Source organism: Globicephala melas, chromosome 7 (genome assembly GCF_963455315.2).
Source record: "Globicephala melas chromosome 7, mGloMel1.2, whole genome shotgun sequence".
NCBI classification, from domain to species: Eukaryota; Metazoa; Chordata; class Mammalia; order Artiodactyla; family Delphinidae; genus Globicephala; species Globicephala melas.
Window position 1 is genome coordinate 75371533 of NC_083320.1, and position 20094 is coordinate 75391626.

The following is a 20094-nucleotide window of genomic DNA, read 5'->3' on the forward strand; positions in this document are numbered from 1 at the left end:
ACATTAAATAATTCTGAAATCTGCATGTGTTTCTATACAGTTGCCTTCAGTGGAAAAAATTATTAAAAATTAAACAGTAATTTTTAGTTAATTGTGCAATTGAAATAATTCAAGGATACTTCACATAGAGAATTATATGTATAAATAAGTAGAGAAAGCTTTACTTCACTAAGGTCTACTTCAAAAAAATATTCTTCAATCAGACAGCAAATTGCTCACAGAGCTGTTCTGAACCTAGAGTAAATTAGGAGAGATATAAAAGCATAAATGAACGGAATTGGCAGATCTTTTCCAATATTAAATTTTTACAAATGCATAACAACATGTAAATACACTAATTTATAGTAAAAAATAGTTGAGGACAATTGAACAAATAATTATTCAAAGTTCTAAATGTAATGACTGGTTAATTTATTTATTTTGGATACCAAACAGAAATGTAAGGTTTCAGAGTGCAAGTTTTTGCTTTTATATGTGTCTTTCATTGCTACTAGATGAATTGTTAAGCCCACACTCTTTACAACAACATTGCCTGGCAGGCTGAAGAGAAAAAGAATATACTATAAACTTAATCAGATACTAACAAATTATTGAAAATGTGGCAGCATTTGAAAATTTTATAATCACAAATATGTTCTTACTGTTAGCCTTACAGCTGAAGTAGAAACTAAAATTTATATGATTCAACAGCCCTCCATTAAAGGATGGAGATATAAGACTCAAGAGTTCTTAAGATCATGTGGAAAGTTAATGGCAAGAACCTGGAAAAGAAAACTTTGAGTTAACATCCATTTCTCTTTTGATTAGACATTCAGTCTCAGTTTTATTCTGGCCTGTGTTCAGTTTCATCCATTATTTTGGATTCCATTCATAAATGATGCTTGGTGGGGTCAAGGAGCCAGAAGAATTTTAATGCCTAATAAAATGTTTTGAAATTATGATTAACCAATATTGTTATTTTAAAGTGTGTGTGTGTGTGTGTGTGTGTGTGTGTGTGTGTGTGATTTTAAAGTATTGAATTAACAGTGCTCATTTAAAGGAATTGTCTTCAATATATGTGGCTTCAGCCAACTTTGTCAGTTTATCATTCATATGCAAATTAAGTTCATCCATGTATTTTTAGCTCAAAAAATTACTCAAGGATCATTTCTTGGCAAAATTATTGTAATGCCATAATGATGTGTTTAAAGGGCTATAATTAGGAGTAAGTTAGCAATGCCACTTGAAACTCAAAACTGAAAGATGATTATAGCTTAACCCAATTACTCTATTGCAAATGATCTCAGCCTTTCAAGAACTTCTAAATACATTTTCATTATATCTTTACAAAATATGTGCCACCTAAAATAATTCTGATGCTAAAGATCCTGATTAAAATCATGTGTTTATTTGAGAGAAAACAATTTGATGATCTTATTTACTACTAGAAATATCTAAAAATTTCTATCTGAAAATCTGGTAGTGTTAAAAAATGAGGGATGCAAAGCTGAACAAACTGAAGTAATATCTAATTTTCTATGAATTGGCAACTCTTTCCATTTGTTTTGTGAATTTGCAGGAATTGAGACTGGAAAAAATATCTACATTTTGTTGGGTGATTTCTGTTTGGAAAATGTTTGTGAACCATACTCGAAGAAATTCAGTCTTCTTATATTTAGGGTAAAATACCAAGCGAAAAGATGAGAAGATAATTTTCTATCAATTAATGCTCCATAATAGTTTTTCCAAGTTGTTTCTAATGACCAGGTATTTCAGGCAGGCAACCTGTTTCTCAGACTGAATCGAATGGAGGGGTCAATGGAACATTTGGTCTGAATGGCAGAGGATTTAAACATATATTCATTCTGTTGTTCTGCACCTGAAGTAGAAGTTACTAGGCACTTCTCCCTTTTCCAATAATCTCCCATGAGCAATCTCAACAAAGAAAACATGCCCTACTGCCTTGACTTTTTAGGTGTTGAGGATTTCTCAGTTCATTTTGGATGGGTGCTACTCAAGCTTTCTGGTGGAAAAATTCTAAACTTTTTATTATTAATTTCTAATGTATTCGTTTTGTGTATCAAGACTTTTGTAAAATAAAATATATAACTAGTAAATTTAAAAAATGCACAGAAACACAAGCAAAACTTTTCTATTTTTGGACTCAACACACATAACATTATGGTATAAAATTTCCAAACACTTATTATGTGTTCATCTCTTTGCTGCTGATAATTTACTTACAGGCACCGGTTTGCAGCCTTTGTTCTGAGTAGCACTGTTTTAGTAATGATGTCATGGGAAGGAGAATTAATTTCTTCCCAGATTATCCTTGTCAGTTCTACTTCCTGAAAATGGAATCCTTCTCATTGCCTATTGTCTTTGGTCAAGCAGAATCCTAGATCGGCTTTGGTTCTGCCTGACTTATTTCTCTTTTTCACTTATTTAACCAAGTCCTCTAACTCTCTTTCCCTGAATCGTACTGGTTTTGGACCTCTATGTCTTGCGTAGAACTGAACAGAATCTGGCAACCTTGTTCAAATAGTCATTAAATGACTCTTAGGTCATTGCCCTGTCAACCAAATAACTCCTTACCTAAATGTATCCCAGCTTCCTTTCCAGCAGGAAGTATAGCATGATGCTGGGTTGTGTACCCTAATTCAAAGGGTCTCAATTGAGTTTTCAAGACTCCTAGAGTATCCACAGATTTACTGTAGGAGGTTCATGGATCTACTAAATTATTTGCAACATTTTGTGCATTGGTGCACATGTGCGTGTTCAAGTCTTTTGTATTCAAAAGTATTCACTGTCATAATGTTTAATGAAAATATTATTATGCTATGAGGCAATAAACTGTAATAGATTTTAAATTCCAATCTTCTTGATAGGCAACTTGGACTCAAGGTAATAATAGCATAATCATCTATAACATCACCATCGCAAAGCATTATTTTTCTGGTGTTTAAAAAAGTATATGATCCATATCTTCTAGATCATACTTATGCTCCACGTATAACTCAAGTACAACACTAAAGAAGGAATCAAACATCTTTTTATCAACATCTGAATTTACAGCATCTGATCATGAGTAACAATCAGAATAAAGATTTGAAGGATATTACCATAGACTCAGCATGATACTAGGTGAGAAACATGTAACCAGCCATTGTTGGTTTGAAGATGAAAGGGGACCACAAACAAAGAAATGTGGGCAGCCTCTAGAAACTGGAAAAAGTGAGAAAACATTCTTACCTAGAAACTTGTAGAAAGGAATACAGCCCTGTTAACCCCTTTATTTTAACCAAATGAGACTCATTTCAGTAAATAAATTTGTATTGTTTTAAGTCACAAACATGCATTGTGGTAAGGTACATATCATATTTTATGACACAAATGTCTGTCTTGAATGAAAAATATTCCAAGTCTCGAATGACACCAGAAACATTTTCTTGCAAAATTTATCCTGACATTCTTCTTTAGGTTCCATTTTTATGTTTGTTTTATTTTTTCCTTCTGCAAAAATCTTGGTAAGTAGTCATGGAACTATATACTGGAGAAAGACATTTATAAAGACTGTATTTGTTTTAACATTTTAAATTTCTCAAAAGATTTTTAATAAGTTAACAGGCCTATGGTTAGTAATTTGAAGAAGTCATTTAATAATCATATTGTAGATGGATAACACTTCCATAGAAAAATGAATTATTAGGCAAATTGAAAAATGAAGGAAGCTATATTTAGGTTTAATTTATTCATTTTTGATGCAGGTCTATGGAGCAGCAAAGGCAAATTACAATTTCTAATAAATGGTTGCAATGTGTAAGGTTTTCAAGAAACCATGACTAAATAATTCTGTGCACTGCAGAGTACATATTGAAATGGCAGGTGTTGCGTGGGCAGTAAATTTAAAGAGCTATAGTAAGTGTCTGTGTGTATGTGTGAAAGAGAGAGAGAGAGAAAAAAAAGCCTTTGTCTATCCCATATTGAAATATTGAAAAGTAGTTACTTCGTTTAAAATAATATCTGTATCTAAAAATGACTTTTATCTTTTCATCTACACTAGAGTCAACTTTATAGATTACTAAAATAATGCCTGTCTTAAGAACTAGAAATACATTCAATAATCATGCCCAGTTCATTTCTGTGATCACATCAGTGTTTTATGAGATGAAAATATTTTGTAAAATGAACTGGAAGGACCATGTCAAGTGTAAATAAATTATTTCCTGCTAATTTGCAAATGTTTACCAAATGCTTAAGGAGTGAAAAACATGGATTTGACATTATAAAAAATATAATGATGTAGACTGTACCTCCCAAGCCTTTCAAATTTATAAGTGAGTGAAAAATATTTTCACTTTAAAAACACATTCACATTAAAAACAAAATAACAAAAGATAACTTGTCACAAACTAGTCCATGTGTACTTGCTAAATGAATCGATATGACATCACAATGGGTTATTGAGGTAAGTATTTTATTCCTATAATATATCTATCTAAAATGGCTAACAAAATCTCAGTCGAATAAAATTAATTCCTCAGTTGCCACAGGAAAGTTGTCATAGTTGTCTGATGGCACAAGATTTATATGACCAGATATAAGATTCCATAATACACAGTATGACCCCAATTTATTTAAACATACAGTATTTCTATATATTTTAAAGTGTGGGCAAAAGGAAAGAGAAAGAGAGAAATATTGATTACATTCTATGTCTTGAACAGTATATTTTATTCACATGCCTAAATGCATACATATATTTCCAGTTTAGATATCTGAATGGTATCTTTAGTTTTGATTTTTATATTTGGCTGTTATATATTTTCTAAAGTTTCAATAATTTACATAAATTGCTCTCGTATTCAGAGAAAAATAATTATTATAAACAAATAAATAAACATAAAATAAAGTTTCAAAGGAAAATGATTCTGCTTCAAAAGATATTCACATATACACCTTAATGATTTTCTTCATTTTCACAAACACAGCATACTCTTTCTCCCCACAGCCCTCTTTCTATTTCTCTTATCATTTTTGAGTCAAAAATTAATGAAAACATAAATATAAAAAAGAGAGAAACTGTAAAAATCAATGGGATTTCTAGATTTGAAAAAATATATCTGAAATGAAAAGTCATAAAATGGGTTCAAAAGAAGCCTTGATCAGTGAACTTGGATACAGAAAAATAAAATCTAACCAAATTGAAGTACAACAAAAAAGTTAAAAAAAAATGAACAGAACTTCAACAGGCTGACAAGATCAAGGAATCCAAAATATATGTAATTATAGTCTCAGGAAGAGAAGGGGAAGCAGAAGTAAAAGAAAAAAAATACAATCTAAAAGTTGAGAGTTATGGTTTATTAGGTGACTTTACTGAGGTCTATAGGCTGTGAGGCAGCTTCTCAGATAGCTCTGTGGAACTGCTCCAAAGAGGTAGGGGAGGAGCCAGGATCTATAGGAGATTTTGCTTAAAAAAAAAAAAAAGTTGAACATCAAAAGATTACTGCTAATCACAAAAACCAAAACACCTCAAGACCATGAATTTAACACTTCTCTATGTATGGGAAGATTCAAGAGCCTGGGCTCATTGAAGTTATTCCTTTGATATGTATCCTAACTCTCTAGGGCCAGTATCCTGTTTTTCTCCATCCTGAATTCCCCTCAGGACTCACCATCCTGGTGGCTGCCGTGGCTGATGATTTGATGGCGGGCACCATTCATTGCTTATCAGAATGGCAGGCAACATGTCCACAGCAAGGACCTTGACTTTCCTGTGTATGGAATAGAAAGCATGATAGGGTTTTTAGCAAGAAGCAAAACAATTTGATTCATATTTTGAAGGATCACTCTTATTTATGTGTTGGATAAGGGAAACTAAGTGGCTATTGCAGTTATTCAGGCACATTTTGGTGATGATTTAGGACACGAAGTAGCAGTGCACATGACGAGAAGTGGCTGAACCTGAGATATTTGGAAAGAGAGCTAATAAAATGTTCTGAAAGAATAACTGTGAGGTGTGAGTAAACAAAATAGAATCCAGGCAGTTCCAAGGATTTGACTTAACCACTATTACAGTTGTCAGCATGTGAATTCAGAGGGTTACCTGTGGAACAGTTTTATGTGGAAAGCTAAAGAATGGAGTTCAGGCATGTTTAGAATGAGATACCTATTGGAATTATAAGTTACCATGTTGTATAGGAAGTTAGATATTAGATTTCCAACGTAGGTGAGATTTTCAGGCTGAAAGCATTCTGTTGTTTATAATATTCTAGATATAGATAATGCCTGTGGTGAACTTGTATATTTATCTTTTTAGAAAAAAAGACACCTAATCAATAACTGACAGTGATAACATGAGCATTAAAAAAATGAAAATTGTTCTGAGAGTGTTAAATAACCAACACAACTCTCTAGAAGTCCTTTCAAATTCCAAATTTCAAGGCAGATGAAAAATATGATTGCAAATATCTGGCAGACAGAGACTAATATTTCACTGGAGAATGTGAAGGGCCTGAGGAAAGACTAGGATGAAATGAGTGGAAAACTCTCGCTTTGGCAAGAGATATATCTAACTCTTTCTTTTATATAATATAAATGAAATTGAAAAACAAAAGAAAATAATAATTCAGAGTATGTGTGCTTTAAAGATGAGTGCAAAGCTAGGCAGAGAGGTATGTCAATTTTAGAATACATTAAAGAAAACTGACAAAAGAAAAGTGTATGTCATACATCTGAGATGCCTAGATTTGGGCTGTTTAAGTGAAATTATTTTTGCTCTAAGAAAATTCAGTCTTATGTGGGTTAAATAGACTTCCAAGAATATTTACTTAACAATTAGCAGTTAAGATATATGTGTTTTTATATCTGTGTGTGTGTGTGTGTGAGAGAGAGAGAGAGAGAGGAAGGGGAAGAGGGAATCAATAAACCATAGCAATCCAAACTGATAATTCCAAAACACATTTTTTTCTATTTAAATAAAATAATTCTAATTCCATAGAGAAATTTTGTATCTGATGTGTTGTTGATATTTCTCAACAGTAAAATTTTTATTGTATTAATGCAAGCTGAAGAGAAACTAATTCAAATAAAGTAACATATATGGAAGCCGTGTGTTTGAAGGAAAAGTAAATAAGTAATCAGAATTTACTACCTGTTTAGAGTAGTAGATTTTCTGAGATTTGCATTCGTGCTCAGTACGATGCTAGATCAGTGAGCTGGGGTGGATGACAGTGTCGATTTCTCCCCTGTTACTTTTCAAATGCAACTTCATTTTTTCTTGCTTATTAACCTATTTCTACATGATTTCTCCCCAAATTATCTGTTTATTAATATATATGGTATTTTAATTATAAGATAAAATGTAATTTAAAGGACACAGTTCAGTGCTCTCAGGATTTTCTCTTTTTTGAGACTGTGTAGGTACCTCATCGATTTCTGAAGCCTCATTGCCCAAGTTTTCCATGATGAAATATGTGATTCCCTGAGCATTTACCTTATGACTACTTAGGCCAAGCTGACAAATAAAAGTTTACAAGGAAATTTAAAAAAAGGAATATTTGAATTCTTCGCTCACAAACATGTAAATTTATGACCCAAATTTATCGTGAATATTTTCCTAAAGCCCAATTTAATATGATTATAATTGAGAGACAAATTCTCTGCTCATTGTAGCAACATATTCTTGAATGATAAAGATAAATGAGATTTTGAGAGAAGGTGTTTGAGATAAGAGTGCAGTAGAGTGGTTTTCTTAATAGATGATCATCTTTCTTCTTGGAAGTTAATCGTCTGTTTAATAATTAAAGCTTAGTGCATCATCTTAATCCCTTCACAAACATACTGTATATAAATTATATTGTAATGAATCAATATTAGACAACATGGTCTGCATAATTAAGGCATAAAGTTTTAACTAAAATATTTCCAAACTGTGATTGCATCATTCATTTTTGAACTCTATAAAAGATAAGTGTGTGCCCTGTTGACTCAAAATCTTTGCCAGTTGAGCTAATTGGGAAAAGAAATTAAGCTGTTTTTAGCACGAGTCAAAAACACATGAACATACCCAATTTTAAGGGCAACTGAACTGAAATATTCTAGGTGATAACAAGTTTTCTTAATTGTTATAAATTGCAATAAAATGAAATTTGACTTCTTAAAATCCTTATGTTGTCATTGATAGTGCTAAACATTGAAACTGTGAGTTTACTAATGGGTATTATGTAAAAGATCAATAAAACCAGACTTTCCGCATGTGGGAATGGAGTGAAGGGGATGAATGGTTTCTTGAATGAGTTTAACTGTAACTGATGTCATGTAATATTACCTGAATAAATGAGCAACCGTCATCAAATAAATAATATTATTTTTCTCTATGCTATGTATCTACTGAGTTTATGATGCAACAAGCAAGGAAAAACCTGTCAAGAAATATATTTATCTTAATTTATATACAGAAATATTAAATTTTGTAGTGTACAGTTTTGTACATTTTGACAAATACGTAATGTCTTTTAACCTCCATTATAATCAGTACACAGAACCATTTCCTTACCACAAAAAAATTCCCTACTACTGTCCCTTTTTAGTCAAATGCCCCTTTTCCCCACACCCTGGCAAGTACTGACCTTCTTAGAGTTTTCAGAATGTCATATAATTTTCCAGAATGTCATATAATTGTTAGGTTTTCCAGAATGTCATATAATTTTTTCCTGGCTTCTTTCAGTAGTATAATCCATTTTAGATTTAGTCATGGTTTTGACATTCAGTTGTTCATTCTATTTAATTTCTGAAAGTTATTATAAAGTATGAGCGCACTAGTATGTTTATCCATTCACCTGTTAAGGATATTGGGCTACTGCCAATATTTAGTGGTTATGAATAACGCTGATATATACATTTGTGTGTAAATTTTTGAGTAAACAAAGTTTTATTTTCTCTAATAAGATACTAAAATCAGGACTGTGAGGTCATATAATAAATGTATATTTAACTTTATAAGAAAGTACCAAACTATTTTCCAAAGTAGCTGTACTCTCACACACAATGTATAAGATGTCCGGCTGGTCTGCATCCTTGTCAGCACATAGTATTAAGATCTTTTCATTCATTCATTCATTTTTACACATTCATTTCAGCCACTCTAAAAGATGTGGGAGGAATCTCATATGGTTTTAATTTGCATTTTCTCAATGACTAAAGATGTTGTGTTCTTTTCATGTGATTTTCTTCCAACTATAATCATCTTTGGTAAAGTGTTTCATCAAATCTTATTTTATTTTTAAAATTTTTATTGGAGTATAGTTGATGTACAATGTTGTGTTAGTTTCTGCTGTACAGCAAAGTGAATCAGTTATACATATACATATATCCACTCTTTTTTTAGATCCTTTTCCCATCAAATCTTATTTTAAGAGCAAGTTGTTTGCTTGCTAACTGTTGACTTTCGAGAGTTCTTAACATTTCTTTTTTTCCAGCTATTGAGATATAATTGACAAATAAGAATTATATATGATTAAGGTGTAAAATTAGATGTTTTGATATATGTATACTTTGTGAAATGATTGTCACAATCAAGTTAAACATATCCAGTATCTCACATAGTTATCCTTTTTCTGTGTGTAGAAAAAAATCCACTTAAGATCTACTCTCTTAGCAAATTTCAAGTATACGGTACAATTAACTACTGTCACCATGCTGTACATTGAATCTTCAGAACTTATTCATCTTGCAAAACTGAAACTTTCTAACTTTTGACTAACATTTCCCTATTTCCTTTACCCTAGCACATGGTAAACACCATCCTACTCTCTGCTTTTATGAGTTCAATATTTTTAGATTCCACATTTAAATAATATTGTGCAGTATTTGTCTTTCTGAATCTGACTTATTTCACTTAGCATCATGTCATCCAGGGTCATCCCTGTGGTTTCAAATAACAGGATTGCCTTCTTTTTTAAGGCTGAATAGTATTCCATTGTGCATATATCTATATATATAAAACATTATATTTTATCATTATATATATCACATTTTCTTTATTCATTCACCTGTCAATGAACAATTTTAGCATACAGTTCCCGCATGTATTATATAAGATATATACATAGGAATTGCATTTTTGGAACCTCTCTCTGGATGGTTCTATTTTTTTAAACTTGTTTCCTAATATTTATTTTTACAATATAGAAATATAATTAATTTTTTATACTTTAATTCGTTTTAGGTAGAGTTTTTTTGGTATGATTTTGGGGATTTTTCCATGTAGAAGATTATTTCATCTCTAAATATAGACAGTCGTATTTCTTTCTTTTGAACCTTATATGCTTTTTAACTATTTTTATTAACTTATTACACTAGTGAGTGTGGGCAGTCTTGCCTTGTTCCCTATCTTAGGAGGAAAGAATTCAGTTTTTCACTATTAAGTATAAAATTAGCTGTAACTTTTTAGATGATGCATGTTATTAGATTAAGGAAGTTTCCTTCTATTCCTAGATGGCTGAGAAGTTTAATCATAAATGTATATAGAATATTGTCAAATTCTTTCTCTTTGTCAATTGTTACGATCGTGTGTTTTTTTCTTTATTGTTAATACCGTGGATTATATTGATTAATTTTTGAATGTTAAACTACCTTTGCATTCCTGAAATAAATCTCACTTGGTTACGAAGTATTATCCTTTTTCTGTATTCCTTGATTTGTTAATGTTTTGTTAAAAATTTATAAATATGTCTTCATGAAGGATATTGGTTTGTAGTGTTTTTATTTTCATTTTTTCTTATACTGTGTGTCTTTTTAAAAAATCAAATCAGGGTAATACTGGCTTTATAAAGTGAGGAAAGTTTTCCTGTCTCTTCAGTTTTCTGGAGGAGAGTATATAGAATCAGTGTTATATCTTCCTTAATTATTTGGCATGTGAAAAATAAAAGCAGTCCTTCCTGAGCTGCACTGGTGATTGCAGAGGTCATGCATTGCACATTTCCAGAACCATCACTTCCTCCACTGAATGTCGTGGCCCTACTGTTCACATGTAAACCATGGCCATTCAGAAGGTCCTCCCAACCTGTCTGTGACCCATTTTCAGTCTTCTCTTTCAAGTTCACTAACAGCACCCTTCCCTAATGCTCTGAATAGCATCAGGTCTCCTAACATTGTCATGTAGTCTCTGGGACTGAGTCCACCTTGGGGTAGAGAACTGAAAGAAAAGAAAGAAAAAAAATAATAACAGAGGTTCTTTTCATAGTTTTAGGACAAGAGATGTCCCTTTTCCCAGTCCTTCCAAACAGAGAGGCATATTTTCTCTAGTATTTTGGATGCCTTATGTGGCAGGTGCTGCTGGTACTGCCACGACTACAGTTGCCAGAGTGCAGCTTTTGACAGAGGTTGGTTGCAGCAGGATCAGAAAAGTAAAAAGAAAAGAAGAAGAAGAAGAGAAATTAAGGATTTCCTCACATAGTCTCCTTCCCCAAAGCCCTAACTTCTCGATTTTTTGGCCAGAAACACAAGGTTCTTCTTGGAACTTTCTATGTTCACACAGCTCTGGAATTTAGGCTTCCATAAAGTCTAAGGTAGGGTATGGGAGGGATAAAAGTAACAGAGAAAACATAGCTGCCTTGGTCATTCCTTGAGTTTTGATTTCCCTTCCTAATCCATCTGCTCTTATTTTCTTTTCAGGGCCCTCGGGTATTTGTTTCCTGTGTTGTCCCCAGCATTTCAAGTTGCAGTCTGTGGAGAGATAGGGTAGCATTGCTTACTCCATCTTAGCCAGATCCAGAAGTCTCCAAACATGCAGTTATCATGTGCCTTACAGAATTGTTTGCGCAGGTTCCTCTTCAAGCTAGAAATTCAGTTTCTTATGAACAGAAATATACTATCAAATTATGATGAAATTAATTAAAATGAGACATGTAGATGGATTATTTGCCATGTGAGCATAATAAATAAGTTGTCTTTATGTGCTTATAAGTATTAATACTTTTAAATGTTTCTATTAAGGAAGTGTATTATATTTGGAAATCAAAAGCAAAAGGAATATTTTCAATGTTAGGAAGACATCACAGTACAGAAAGATGTCCAGAAATATAAATATTTTAAAATATAATCTTTTTCAATTCCCATTATTAAACACATAAAGTTTTAAATTAAAAAAAATGTTTACTGTTTTTTCCTTTGAAATAAACCTTGAAAATGAAGTTAAATCTCCTGTTCTTTAGGATGTAATGACAGTGGCATGTGTTTTTACATTTTACCTTTTATCTTCAAAGAGCAAAATATAAATTTTTTCTAATGATTTACTGAGAAAAGGCCTTCCTTTCACATCTTCTTCTTTTTTTAAAATCAGAGCTGCAGCACTGGGGAGGAACAAGAAACTGGGAATAATTTTCACTGAACTCGGACCTAACTGAATAACAGTGTATTGATGAGAAGTGGTGAATGGCATCTAACATAGGACAAGGTATATTCCCGTTTACCTCGTTGAAGAAGCTTTGATCCATGACTTTCCCAGATGAGTTGAGACTTCTCTGAAAAATCTATCCACATGTAGTGAATCATTAATGCCTTCTTGCCCAAGATCAATTCTTCTGTTAACACCTGATTTTCCCTCAGGAAATATTCTCTTCTTCGATCTAATCCTGTTTTATTTATGTGGAGCAGATGCTTCAGGGATGAGTATATGATGCAGCTGGCCAACAGAGAATTCCATTTGACTTTGCCCAGACAGGAATGTGAATCAATCAAAGAGGATCAGAACTGATCTAGGGATTTTGCGGAGCACCCAGTAAAGATATTTGTTTATTCCAGTTTTCTAAAGCAGTATAAAAGCAAGCCTGGAGTTGTGTGAGACTGTAACTAGGGCTCTCAAGTGCAGTGTATGTATGAGATTGAATAAAACACAGAGGAAATTAGAATCATATGTGATATGTACATACACAGAGAAAGATAAATCAGACCCTGATGACATCATATAAGCTCTGGATTTTCTAGAGACTAAAGAATATTTTATTCCAGGGCTTTTCTGTTAAATGAGCCAATAAATGTTTCTTATTACAGGATGCTTAAACCAATTTAAGGTGGATTTTCTGTCATTTGCAATCAAAAATTTCCTAATATATGATATAATTCCTTCTGGTGTCCAATATTATAACTCAGTGTTTTTTGCACTTGCATAATTATAAGAATCAGTTGGTATTCCTTAAAATGCAGATTTCCAGATAACTCCCATGAGAATTCTGTTTTAGTAAGAGTTCTGTTTTTAAGAATGGTCTGGAGATGAATACTATGATCAGGAAGTATGAAAATCATAACAGTAAAAATAACTGCAAAATAAGAAAATGTCAATGTGCTATCACATCCCACTTGCTGAATATTATATAATTCTCTGGTTTGCCTAGTAAGACAGTATACAGCCACAGAAGCATAAAATCTTAGAGATGGAAGGAATAGTAGATAAAATCCAGTCCAACAGCTCATTTTTTACAATGAAAAAATTGTAGCTGAGAGAAGTAAAGTCACACATATAAATCCTATAGGGAGTTAGTAGCAGAACAAATACTACAACATGAATCTCCTGATAGCTTCAATTTATTTTGTTACCAAAATCACATTTCTAAATTAGAAAATCATAAGAAAAATTACATAAATAAAAGATGGTGAAAAATCCACCTTTATTCTTCTTGGACATCGAAAATTAACTGAAAGAGCAGGTAGCATGTTCTAAATTTTTAGCATACTTTACTATGAATGAGCACTTACTATTCAATCATTATAATAATGAATCCTTTACTATTTAAACAGACTCTAAATGCTTATCCTAATTCTTGCTGTGATTTTGTAACCATATCCCCTTATGTTCATATATCAAGTACTTTAAAATTTATAATGAAATATTGAGAGCTATTACTGATGAAAGGCTTTTAGGACTAGACAAGTCACTTTTTGTTTGTTAATCCAAGAATTAGTACAGTAAGTTGCTTAAAGAATGAGGTGGTCCAAATGCAGTGGTCCCAAATAAATTCATAGAGTTTCATACACTAAATGGATTTGTCAAATTTATTTGCCCAGTGTTTGGTGAAGAACTGTAAGCAATAAAGACTCATACCAGAGGTGGCTGCTTAAAAGGGTTATATAAGATCATTTGATGAATTTACAAGAACAAAACTCTTTCACGTTATAAAATAAAGCTTTTTAAACTAAGCATCTTCATTATCTTTTCCTCCCCTTGAGTAGCAAAAATCAAACGAATCACTAGCTAGAGTCGGAATTGTTAAAGAAAGCCCTTTATTAATGTCACAAAAAAATGATATTCTTAACTATTTGTTTCCATCTCACAACTCAAGGTCCTTAAAAATATATGTCATTGTACAGATAAAATAAGATACTGGCATTTCTTGTATAAAGAACTTTCCCAAGTATCATATTTATTATTATATGCTGAAAATATACATATGCATTTACATAAAAATTCAGTCACATGAATTCATTGCACATATATTTTGTAATTTATAATTATTTTTTTGCCTAAAAATGTTTCTGAGTGTTAAATTTAAAAGGGTAATCTTGTTATCTATTTATAATGAAAATAATTAAATGCCCATAGTTTGGGAATGGATTTGGAAGAAAAAGTAAAAGTGTTTAGCCATTGCACAATCTTTGTTAAAATTATATTTAAATAAAAATAGAAAAATATTTAGTTTCAAAATAATCTAAAGCACTATTTTCCAAATTTGGCTGTATGGGTGCCTTTCAGAAAAACAGACTCCTCATTCTAAGCCTATTAAGTTGAAATCTTAGGACACGGTGCCATGGATTCTGTATTTTTTAAAGACAGTTTTCACCTTGGTGTCTAAAGGATCATCAATATGATGATTACTGAGCTCCTTCTCTGTGTGGATCTGTGCATTTGTTCTAGAGGAGGATGTAGACAGCAGAACATTTTCCTATATCTTAGGCAACTACACATGTCTACCAAGCCTCTTTATAGCAATCAATGGTTTAAATGTTCAAAATATCACCAAACTGAGATGTGTTTATGTATCTTTTTTCAGGCAAACAACAACAGAAAAAATAAGGTTGATAAGATTGATGAAGGTATTAAAAGCTATCGTTAGTGTTAAAGAAGACATACAGATGGAAAACAGGCACATGAAAAGATGCTCAACATTTCTAATTATCAGAGAAATGCAAATCAAAACTACAATGAGGTATCACCTCACACTGGTCAGAAGGGCCATCATTAAAAAGTCCACAAACAATAAATGCTGGAGAGGGTGCGGAGAAAAGGGAACTCTCCTCCCCTGTTGGTGCAGCCACTACGGAAAACAGTCTGGAGGTTCCTTAAAAAACTAAAGATAGAGTTACCATATGATCTAGCAATCCCACTCCTGGGCATATATATGGAGAAAACCCTAATTCAAAAAGATACATGCACCCCAATGTTTATAGCAGCACTATTTACAATAGCCAAGACATGAAAACAACCTAAATGTCCATCAACAGATGAATGGATAAAGAAGATATGGTGTATATATATATATACACACAGTCGATCACTACTCAGCCATAATAACGAATGAAATAATGCTATACACCAGAATCTAATACAACGTTTAAATTAAATACTATAATTGTATAATTCAACTTAAAAAAAAGAAGCTATGGTTAGTGTTGATTGTTTAAAAGCATGTTAAAGACTCCTGACTTTAGTGGAAAGGGTGAAAATCAAGATATTTCATATCACCTATAATGTCTATGCATATGCAATCCAGCTACAGGGAGCAGTTTATATATTTGTAACTAAGAGAATCAAAGAGAAGAACAGGCCCTGTGAGTTTCTTTACATGGTTTTTGTATGTGGTACTTCCAAGTCTTTGGGAGTTTGAACTACTTCCCCTCCCCACTGTCTGAATTTCAAATAATCTTAAAAGTTGATAGCCTCATTTGAAGCGCTATGCTCTTGGTTTGTTTTGATTTGTAAATCACTCTGAGACATCCATACAAGCTGCCTTATTATAAGAATGAAAGCAACCGGATTTCCATTTTTAAGTGGTATTTCTACTTCTCTGAATGAGAAGAGTTCAGAGATCACTGATGCACATGCGTTTATAATTGTATTTATTTTGAAGGGTATCCATTTCACACTACACTACAGTCTATTATTATGAGAAATTCAAAGGAGTACTGCTAGAATATTTTAACATGTGAATTAGCATACATCACTTATTTTTTTCCTAGCAAGAAGTATTCATGCACTGTGATAAAAATGTCAGATACACCTTTTCTTTACCTATGATATGAACAGTTACTAGCTTCCCTCATTTTTATTTACTTTTCTTTCTTTCTATGGCCTGCTTGCTTTCAGTTGGGTCATTTCTTTTCCCTGTTCTTGTTGTTGTTTGATCTATTGAGAAACTAAAATATCACCGTGAAATCTTTTAAGCCAAAGAACAAGACGCCTAAAGCAAATGGTGTGAATAAGACCAAATAATCATTTCTATAACTTTTCCATTGAATGGGAAAACACTAACAGTTTGAGAAAAATGATGTAATAAACAAAACCATAAAAATAGCTTGGTGAACGCGGTTCAGCTGACTTTGGAATTCAGGATTTAACTTTTTATTTCCAGTGTTAACAGTGAGTGAACCACGATAGGAACACCCTTTTTTTTTCTTCCAAAATTCCCTCCAAATTATGACTATTAGGTTCCTTTCATTATATATAGTCAATTGGATCCACAATAATCACAAAACTCTACTGTCCACATAAAAACTTTATAAAATTTTATCCAATACTCTGCCTCAGCTTTTCTTTATTTAGGGTGATATAATAAAATCTTTTGCACAGGGAATATGTGAGTATATTCAAAGGACTACTTTGCAAACAGTCACTTGAGCTTTTATTATCCCACAGCTTAGTTCATCCTCATGGTCTGCCACCAAATTCTAGCACAGATTCCAAGAGGAGGAACAGAAAACATGTGTATGACTGTGTAAAAGTGGAAGCTCTTAGGCTAGTAGACTGGCTTGTCAGAAAGGGGAGACTCTGGAGCTTGTTCACTAGACATGACCTCTTCCTTTATTGAGGTAGCTTTCTGCTCAGCTTTTCAAGATGATGAGGAAATGAGCCTATAAGGTCATCCATTTCCCTTTTAGTTGCTGAGAAGGCAAAATCATCAATTATCTTCTGTGCTTCTAAAGTCATATGCCTTTGGAGAGACTCTCTTGCCATGGAATTGTTTTCTAAGTAACAGAAATCATCAAGTTTCATCACCTCCTTTGCAACTGTTTGAGATGCTAGGTGCTTTTAGAGTTGATCAAAATGGGATTGTGACATAAAAATATATTCTAATTTTTAAATCAAACCAAATTTCAAGATTTTAAGAATTCACAGCAATATTATAGGTCTCTTGATTGGCATATATACTGGAAATTCTGCTGGAAGTATGTACTTTGTAAGCAAATAAATACAAAAGAAGATACTTTCCATGAGTATGATAGGGACAGAGTTAAAGGGACAAATTAGGTAATTAAATAGTTAATCCCACTAGGGGATTGTAAGTAAAGAAGAAAGTATGGGAGACACCTGTAAATTAATGATCATTCAAGAAAGCAGGTTTGCTTAACCACAAAACCAAGCAGGCCTGCTTAGCAACAAAACCCATGCAGCAGAAGCATGAGACATGCCCCAAAACAATAAAACAATGGTGGCATGAGACCCACATCCTGCCCAGTGAGCTCAGTAAGTTAATAACCCCTAGCACATGCTCTCTACACACTTAAAAAACAATAATTTATGGAAAGGTAACATTTTAAAGTGAAAGACCCTCATTGTATGGAGACTTAAAAAAATTTTTCCATAGTGCCATGACAGTCCTAGCTTGACCTGTAGGGACAAGAAAACGCCCCTGTCCAACCTGGAGGAGAAGCTGATGATGAAAGTGTGACGTCTACTCAAGAATGAAGAAGGAAGTGGTCTTTTCCTCCTCCCTACTTTTCCTTTGATTATAAAACTGTAGCCAACTAAGTTCTTGGGGCACATCACCTTCTCGCCTGCCCACTTGTAAGCCTCATAAGTGTCCTATTCTAATAAATCACTTCTTATCTATCACTTTGCCTCTCTCTGAATTCTTTCTGCACTAAGACATAAAGGGCTGGAGTTCTTCAGAGACCAGCTCTTCAGAGACCCCCCAAAACAACATCTATCAGTTTCAAATAGGACTGATAATGTAAGAAGTACTCATTAGATCTCACAAAATTCTCGCTAAACTAATTGTTATTAATTAATTCTTACCATGTCTACATTAAAAAACAAAAGGAGTATCTGAGGTGGTCTTGCAATTTATCATCCTCTTTTTATTTTGTTAATTGTTTCCTTTATCTGGTTTTAGAATTAGTATTAGCAGATACCTACTAATGTACACAGAAATATTCATAACTGCTTGTTCAGATGCTGAATCTTATATCTCAGCTAAATAATTCCTTCTTGTTTGAAAAATCAGATAATGAAAACCTGCATTTCTTAATATTTAAAAAGACCTAATTTCTATTATTGGTTTTCAGGGCCTCAGATGAAGCTTGGAATCATCTAAAGTAATTAACAACCTAGAATTATAAATATGGTATATGCACTCAATAGTCTTAATATGGGCTAATTATTTTAAAAGGGGGACCCATTCCATTTACAGAAGTAAAACAAGAAGAAAATCCTCCTGGTTCATCAATGTAAAAATGATTGGGCAGAAAAAAAATCAGCATTTTCACAGTAAACATTTTTAATTCTTACCAATGGCTAATCATCAGTAGGATTTAGTGGAGAAAATAGCACTAGCAAACCTGGTAGTAAAGAGCAATTGAATTAAAAAAAAGAACAGAAAATGCATTTCTAGGAAAGAACTTTGTAGATGGTAATCCTGAAATTGAAACTGTACCTCTCCTTCATTTTATACATCCAGTAAGTTACCATGTACAATTCTGTTCTCCTTTTCAAATATTTCCTACTATTTTTATTACTCTATTTCCTTTTCAAACATATCCACTCTATTTTTTCTTTTCTAATTGCCACCAATGATCTAGTTCATGTCCTTATATTATAATACATACAGTATCTCATAATCCCTACACAATTAAAAAATCATCTCCATAGGCAGTGCCAAGGAAGAGCATGATTTGTTCTCTATTTTTATGATTAAATACTTAAGAGAAGTACAAAATTCAGAACACATCCTATACAAGAAGAATAGAAAAATGTATGGGTAGAGATATGAGTGAGTGGACACTATAATTAAAGCTAATATTATGCAAGGTCAACATTTAAAAATTCAGCTGTATTTCTATTTACTAATGAGCAATTGAAAATCAAAATTTAAAAACAAACATATATTTAGATGTGAATCTAAAAACACATTTGTGAAATATGTATGCTAAAACTAGAAAATAGTAATGAAGGAAATCAAAGAACATCCAAATAAATTCAAAGATATACTATGTACGTGGATTAGACCACTCAGTATAGTTATGATGCCAATGCTTTTCAAAGTGATTTATACCATTAAGACAATTCAGATCAAAATCTCAGCAGGATGTTTTGTAGATGCTGAAAAGCTGAGTCTAAAAATTACATTAAAGACCATAGAAACTAGCATAGTCAAAAATTACAAAAAAGTAAAACTTAGAGGGCCCACCCTAATTGATTTCAGGACTCACCATAAAACTAAAGTAATTGAGACAGTAGATATTGACAAAAATATGCATCTATCAGTGAATGGAGTCCCAAAATAAACCTACATTTAAGGGTCATTTGATTTTTGAGAAAAGTGTAAAGACAAATAATTGGAGAATGGAAATCTTTTCAAAGAATAGTGCTGGAACAACTGTACATCTATATTTAAACAAATTAATCTCAACCTATACCTCACACCATATACACATATTAACTTAAAATGGTTCATAGGTCTAAATATAAATCCTAAAATTATAAAAGTTCTGGAACAAAACCTGAGAGAACATTTTTATGATTTTGGGTTAGGAAAAAAAAAACTAAGTATAATGCCAAAGCACAAAGAACTTGATACATTGAAGTTCATTGAAATAATATTTTTGCTAAGCAAAAGACACTGT